Source organism: Temnothorax nylanderi, unplaced genomic scaffold (genome assembly GCF_030848795.1).
Source record: "Temnothorax nylanderi isolate EJ_2023f unplaced genomic scaffold, tnyl_v1.0 TNYL_tig0544_pilon, whole genome shotgun sequence".
In the NCBI taxonomy this organism is placed as follows: domain Eukaryota; kingdom Metazoa; phylum Arthropoda; class Insecta; order Hymenoptera; family Formicidae; genus Temnothorax; species Temnothorax nylanderi.
This window is the reverse complement of record NW_027249606.1, coordinates 108,889-115,058: the sequence shown is the minus strand read 5'-3', so window position 1 is coordinate 115,058 and position 6,170 is coordinate 108,889. Positions and strand designations below refer to the sequence as shown.

Here is a 6,170-nt window from a genome sequence, read left to right as displayed (position 1 = left end):
GATGCCATGGTATCCGAAATTAAATCCGTCCTGCGAAATAAAACGTGGCAACTCATCGACCGACCGAAGAATTCCACTACCATTGGGAGTCGTATTGTTTTGCGCAATAAATTCAACTCGGATGGAACTCTCACAGACGGAAGGCTCGTCTGGTCGCTCAGGGATTCAGCCAGCAGCCTGGGTTACATTTTAAGGAGACTTTTGCGCCGGTAGCCCGACAAGGATCGATACGTCTAATCGCGTCGTTATCTGCTCGTCTTGGGATGAAGATGCATCATTTTGACATAACGACCGCCTACCTGAACGGAGACCTCGACGAACGGATTCTAATGGAACCCCAAAGCAACTGATCGGGATCTTGAGGACGATTTCTGAAGATAAGGACGATCCAAGTTTTAGCTCTTGAAGCCGAGAAGATGTTGCAGGACTTGTTAAGCGGAGACAAAGTGTGTCTCTTAATGAAATCTCTGTACGGTTTTGCGCAAGCCGGGAGAAATTGGTACGAGAAACTAGACCATACATTAAAGGAATTCGGAGCCATCCCTTCCGATGCTGACCCCTGCGTGTATTTTATTGGAGAAGGAGATGACCTCGCTATTATCGTCGTCTACGTTGACGACATTTGTTCGCATCCCGCAACTTATCGGTCATCGCGAAGTTTCGTGAGGAGATGTCTAATCGATTTGACATCAAGGACCTTGGCGAGGTGGGCTATTGCCTCAACGTGGAGTTCAACGTTGGTCTAAACGAGGTGACCATGCATCAACGGGGCTATATCGACGACATACTCAAGCGTTTTGGGATGACCGACTGCAATCCAGTCAGCACTCCGGTGGACACTTGTGTAAAGCTGACCAAGAAGGATGATTCAAGTGAGGAAGAGTCAAATCTTCCCTATCGGGAACTCGTGGGCGCCCTGACCTACCTAGCTGTCACGACGCGTCCCGACATAAGTTTTGCTGTCAGTTATTTAGGACAATTCAATAACTGTTACGGCAAGGAGCACTGGACCGCAGCCAAACGAGTCCTCCGTTACTTAAAGGGATCCAGAGATCTAGGACTTACATACCGAAGAGATTCCAGGCCCATCGAAGGCTTCGTTGATGCCGACTGGGGCAGCTGTCGAGAAGATCGGAGATCTTATACAGGCTTTCTATTCAAGCTGTCCGGCAGTCCCATTTCTTGGGATTCCAGGAAGCAACCGACGGTCGCCTTATCTTCGACGGAGGCGGAGTACATGGGGCTGACGGAATGTGCCAAAGAAGCTATCTACCTACGCAGATTTCTGGAGCAGCTGGGTTTCCATGACCTAGCTGACATTACTATTTTCAACGACAATCTGGGAGCATTGAAGTTAGCTCAAAACCCAGTCTATCATTCTCGGAGCAAGCATATTGACATGCGTCATCACTTCATCCGGGAAGCTCTGAGCCACAAACTTTTGAAGATTACTCACGTTTCAACAGACGACATGCCTGCGGACATGCTCACGAAGGGACTTCCCAGACCTAAACATTTGAGATGCACCGAGATGTCCGGACTTCACGCATTCCCAGGAAAGAAGACTGATCGCAGATCGAGGGGGGGTGTTAGCGCGCGACGCGTATTTGTACGACCCACGATCACTCTTCGCATATAGAGCACTGACATCTATTGTATTCTTTACCAATGACTTAAGCGCGCTGCCCGCGCATCTACTCGCTCTCTCCCCGTTCCCTCGTGATCGTTTTCCGAGAACGCACGTCGCCCGAAGTATTTCTCTTTATAATAAATTGAGAGTGCCATTGTACATTGCCGTGTGCCTTTTTAACCGACCCTGACTATCCATCCTCTGAACCTTCTAACAATTATTTTTCAAAGCAATATATATATTCTCTTTGTAGTTGGTGTAATTTAAAGATTTCATATATTTTTTTGAAATAACATATCACTTAGGTTGAGTTAGGTAAAACAATTTTGTGATATAATTTTGTTAAGGTATATATCACTTAGATTGAGTTTGGTAACGCAATTTCGTGATATAAAAATAATTTTGTTAAGGTATATATATATATATATATTCTCTCTTTGTAATTGGCGCAGTATTAAATAATTTCACGTATTTTTTTTTTAAATAGATACCACTTGTTATTTAGGTTTTTTCGAGGTAGATATCACTTGGATTGAATAAAATAACAATTTTGTAATTTAATAATTTTGTGAGACAATTTTTGTGAGACAATTTTGTGAGATAATTTTTCGATTGAATTTACAAAATACATTGCGTGTACTTGGCACTTTTTTTTACCTTTTTTAAAAAAGGTAATTTTGTACTGATTATTTATTACTGGATGAGTTTGTGCAGAATTAATTTTTGCTTCATTAATGTCATATGAGTTATTATTTTTACATGAGTCTATGTTCCTATTCAAATTTGTAATATTGGGAGAAATATTTTCAGTTTCTTCATTTCCTTCATCAAAACGTCTATAACATTGTGATAAATAAATGCAAAGTTTCATATATATTATACATAAATAAAACTGTGTATGTGTGTTTTTACATATACTATATCTGTTCGTTGTAATGTATGAATATTTATTATAAAATATTGCTTTTTAGATGTCTTCTATAATACTTACAAAGTAGTTTGTCTTATGTCGCTTCTGAATGTAGTACCTTTGTTTCCTGATAGGACCAAAGGCTCAATATTGTGTTTCTAACCTAACAGTTCTGTCAATTCCCTATAACAAAAGAATGCTTTTTAAAATATATATTTATAAAGATATGTTTTTAATTATTCGTTATATATTAACTTCTAATACTTACGTTTGAAAGGGGCAGGTCATTCTATTTCTACCTGTTTGTTTGTTATGTGCTATTGTATTTTTGTATGATCTTTCTAACGACTTGTACTTATTCTCTACTTGAGTCGTTGTTACGTTATAGCCTTTTAAATTCATAATTTCAGATATTTTCTGCCACATTATCTTTTTGGTTTTTATTTTTCTGTTTGCAAGTTCAACACTTTTTTCTTTATATAAAGATAAAAATAATTTGATACTGGCATCTGACCATGAGTATGTTTGATTTCTGTTTTCCTCTCTTCCTATTTCATCTTCATTGTTTATTATTTCACTAACTTGTCTTTCAGTGTCATTTTTAACATTATTTTTAGTAACATCTGTACTATTTACTTCATTGTAGATAATATATCGTACATCATCATGTAATCTTATTAATATGTTTTTATTGTCAAATGTACAGTTAAGTGTGTCACAAGAGAAATCAAGATCTTTGTACAAAATTCCAAACTGTAATTCTCCTACACACAAATACAAAGTATATTATTAAATATTTTACATATAGTTTATGTGACAATTAGGGCCGGTTTTTTCAACTTTTTGGTAAGCTAACTAATTGTTAAATCATCACGTCTGGACTTGTCTAATTTAAAGATAAAATAAAGACAGACGTATAATTTAATTATTAGTTAACTTACCAAGAAATTGAAAAAAGTGACCTTATAGTTACCAATACAGCACATGATATCTTTCGAATGTTCTGTACTCGTACTGTAAATATACGTACCGTATATAACATACCTGGAACATTTTTATAACATCTCTAGTAGTACATTATTTTTCGTAAATTCTCAGGATGTACTTGTAATATCTTACAGTAGTACATTATTTTTCGTAAATTCTCAGAATGTACTTGTAATATCTCACAATAATACATTATTTTTCGTAAATTCTCGTATACTACTCAGAATATATAAATTATTACGGATCAGAAGATAAAGTCCGCTCGCGGTGTGTTGCTTTCACCGACGACGCCGAATCGGCTAAGTCCGAAGGCGGCGTGTTGATGCGCGCGCATAGGCGAGCCGAAGTCGCCCCGATGAGAGTCGATCGGGCACGAAGCCACGAACACGAAGTCGGACGTCGGCGGTCGGACATCTTGTCGAAGTTGTCGATCCGCGAGTGCGAGAAACGGCTGTCCATGTGCGCGACGGTCTCGTCATAACCTTCCGCGGCTTTTTTGGCCCCGTCTTTATTCGGCCATTATTTGCGTACGTGCACGCGAGCGAGGAAACGATCCGCGAGTGCGAGAAACGGCTGTCCACGTGCGCAACGCGCGGTCTCGTCATAATAACCTTCCGTGGCTTCTTTGGCCCCGTCTTTTTCGGCCATTCGCGTACGTGCACGCGAGCGAGGACAAAAAACGATCCGCGAGTGCGAGAAACGGCTGTCCACGTGCGCGACGGTCTCGTCATAACCTTCCGCGGCTTCTTTGGCCCCGTCTTTATTCGGTCATTATTCGCGTACGTGCACGCGAGCGAGGAAACGATCCGCGAGTGCGAGAAACGGCTGTCCACTTTTCGGGATCTCCCTGCCGGCGAACAGTGAAATCGAAGGATAAACCATCCGTTTCCCAACAGAGCCGGGACTTCGTCGCCGACACACCCGACATGTCCCACAACACAGGGGAACCCAGGGTGGCGCAAAGTAAAAATAAGGAGCAGCAGAGCCTGACTCAGGGGGACCCGAGCGAGCACGAGGGCACAACCGAGTCACCCCAGTTCGTAGAACTTCCCGACGAGGAGGTGGAGAGGCTGATGGCGAGAGGCAACACCCGCATCGCGGAAACGTCATCGCCAGGGTCCGAGATATTCGCCAGAGAGGAGACGGTGCAGCAGGTGCCGCACTCCGAGGACGTCAACCAGCCGGATCCGAACGGAGATGAGGTGCACTCAAAAGTGTACACTCAAATATAACCCTTTTCTCAATGTACATGAGCAGGCTAAATTTAAGAAGTTTTGATAATATTTTTTATGTCAATTGTGTTATTTCATATATCTTTTATCAGTAGTCGAAAAGTGCCGAGAGCACAGTTATAGAAGTCGAGCCTTTTATTATTTAACTTTGAAAGATTTCACGCATGAACGATATTCGTATCATTTAATTTTTATTAGTAGTGTTGAGAGAAAAAACGGCAGCGAGCCGACGCGGTAGTAATTAAGATAATTTTATAAACGGTTTTACACTTATTACACCGACAAGTACAAATCACGAAAACTTACATTTATTGAAATAAATATTGTTATCTACAACAGTCATTACCTATTAAATACAATATCCATTCCCAGAGATACCTGTAAGAACAATTAAATGCCTTCAGAGAAGATAAAAACGATAATTTTAACATTTACATTCATTTCATTTGCCATCGCAATAATTTGCATTTTCCTAGTGATATATTCATATACAGATTATTAAATATGCCTACAGACAGATTCTATATAACGATTATCACGTTCATTATTATATTATTTACGATTTTCATCATTTACATGATCCTATTAGTATACGCAGCTAGAGACAGTTCAGAACCATACTATTTACCATGAGATTTACAGAGTTCATAATAATTTCTATAATAATATTTTTTCCCTTAATTACCAGTTTCCCTAACACGGACATAGTCATGACACTTTACATATTGTTTACACTTTATATATTAATTTTAGGAGTAGGAGTAGATCCAAGACTGATCCGCGAGTGACAGTCAACTAACATGATACATTTAACATATATTCTATACTAAGTTTTGATAATTGCAATAATTCCAGCCAGCGTCGATAATTCGACATTTTTTATATATGATACATTTAATTTGAGTAGGGGAGACCGGGGCCTAACCGTCAGTTTTTTTTCGGTGCCGATTTTTAACAAGAAAATAAATAATTTTAGTTAAATGTGGTATACCACTGTAAAGAGTGAACCTTTAGCTACAACGGTGGAAAAATTGAAATCTCAAAAATGCCGGGGTTTAACCGTCACCCCCCCGGGGTTTATCCGTCACACTGCATTTTCAATACATATATATACATCTAATCCTGAAAAATGATAGGATACATTTTAATAATTGTTTTTTAAGAGAAAAATATAAAAATTTATTAAAAAATAATTGTTTTACCTATTCCATAAAACATTTTAGGCACGTGAATACAGATCCTGACAAGCGCACGCATGTGTTGTGTGCCCTACGCTCGTACGCAATGCACTGTTTCCCATATGCTCTGTTTATTGTCAACTTCTTTGAGCACACGCAGCACGTATTATCCAAATCTTCGTCAGAATCCAACCGCTGCTGCTTCCTTGATTTCGATTTACGCCCACTGCTCG

At 39.6% G+C, this 6,170-nt stretch overlaps 1 long non-coding RNA gene across 1 annotated transcript; it reads right to left on the bottom strand.

The window, feature by feature from the left end:
• Positions 1-2,321: 2,321 nt before the first annotated feature.
• LOC139783805 (uncharacterized) lies at positions 2,322-3,178 on the bottom strand. The gene is made up of 3 exons (XR_011721386.1): positions 2,809-3,178; positions 2,622-2,723; positions 2,322-2,466 (listed from the first exon to the last, which is right to left on the bottom strand). It is a non-coding gene; the product is annotated as an uncharacterized lncRNA (long non-coding RNA).
• Between the last annotated feature and the right edge of the window lie 2,992 nt (positions 3,179-6,170).